Below are 1,388 nucleotides of genomic sequence, written 5' to 3'. Positions count from 1 at the left end.
CCAAATTTAGAGAATGACCAACACAGGGAACATACAAGGCTAGCAAATTTAACTCTTGTATGCGAGCTTGTACTCCAACATACTTTCCAGACATGTTGCTAGACCTCTACAGTTACTAATAGAAATATCATTAGCTTCTAGCACTTCCAATGTAACTTTACAAAGTGACTCTCCTGTGTGACTTGATATTGGCAAAAATTGTAGAAATCGTTGATATACTTGACCGTGTAAACAATAACGAAAAATTATGGATAATTGGTCTTCGTGAGAAATATCTGGCGTTGAATCCGTAATAAGTGCAAAATATTTAGCTTCTTTAATTTCTGCAACTATATGATTAAATACTTTTTTAGACATCAATAAAATAAATTCCTCCGCGATAGTTTTGGACAAAAATGATGGGTTACCTCGGCCTTTGTTACCATATAAATCTATGTGTTTCTGTAGAAACGGATCAAACTTAGCAAAAAGTTCTAAAATCCCTAAATAATTGCCATTAACATAAAATCCAAATTGTTCGTTTGTACCCCGAAATGCTAGGCCACGTTCACATAAAAACCGTACGACCTCCACCACATGCTTTAAAACTTCCGTCCAATACTCTGCTTCTGTTTTAATTTTTAATATTAATTCTTCATCGATACCAGGTGTTTTGTTCATTCGCGTATGCCAAACGACCATGCAGTTTTTATGTTCAGTACTATTTTCATGGCTACTAAGTTTCTCATGCGCATGTTTCCAATCTGAAAAGCCATCCTTCACCAAAGTATTTGCCAAATTATTTGAAAATAATTTACATGCATAAAAAAACACACTTCCTGTAGATCTTGAGTACATCAACCATTTACGCGCATGCGTTTCTTTATTAGCCAAAGTTCTTTCAAAAAGTCGATTATTGAAAGATCTAGTGAAATTCTCAGATCCCCACCGCCGAGAAGAAGCAGAGAAATTACTATCCTTGTTTTGGAAATATTCAGAACCTTTTTCCAAAATTTTTTGTTTAATGGAATCATCGAGCTTTGGCCATAAAGCCGGATCTTGATTTATTTTATCTATGAATTTAATTACACATATGTATAAATGAAACTTTCTATTGCTTAATTTCTTTAAGATTTATTGCTAAATTGATCATTTGTCAATAGAAATGATTAAATATATATATATCGATATTGAGTTTTCTCGAATTCGAAATTTCCAATTCGAATTTAAAATATATAAATCGTGGATTTAATTTTAAAACCAAGTGAATAATGACGATGTCTAGAAAGGGGGAGGGTCGTTAAGGCCGGTTTTTGGCCTAATTTATTTTTGGACCAAACAATCCGAAAAAATCATGGTAGTATCTTATAAGTATCCCAAGTCGATTGCACGCTAAACGGACTACCCTT

Source organism: Belonocnema kinseyi, chromosome 4 (genome assembly GCF_010883055.1).
Source record: "Belonocnema kinseyi isolate 2016_QV_RU_SX_M_011 chromosome 4, B_treatae_v1, whole genome shotgun sequence".
Classification (NCBI taxonomy): Eukaryota; Metazoa; Arthropoda; class Insecta; order Hymenoptera; family Cynipidae; genus Belonocnema; species Belonocnema kinseyi.
This window is presented reverse-complemented; position numbering follows the sequence as displayed.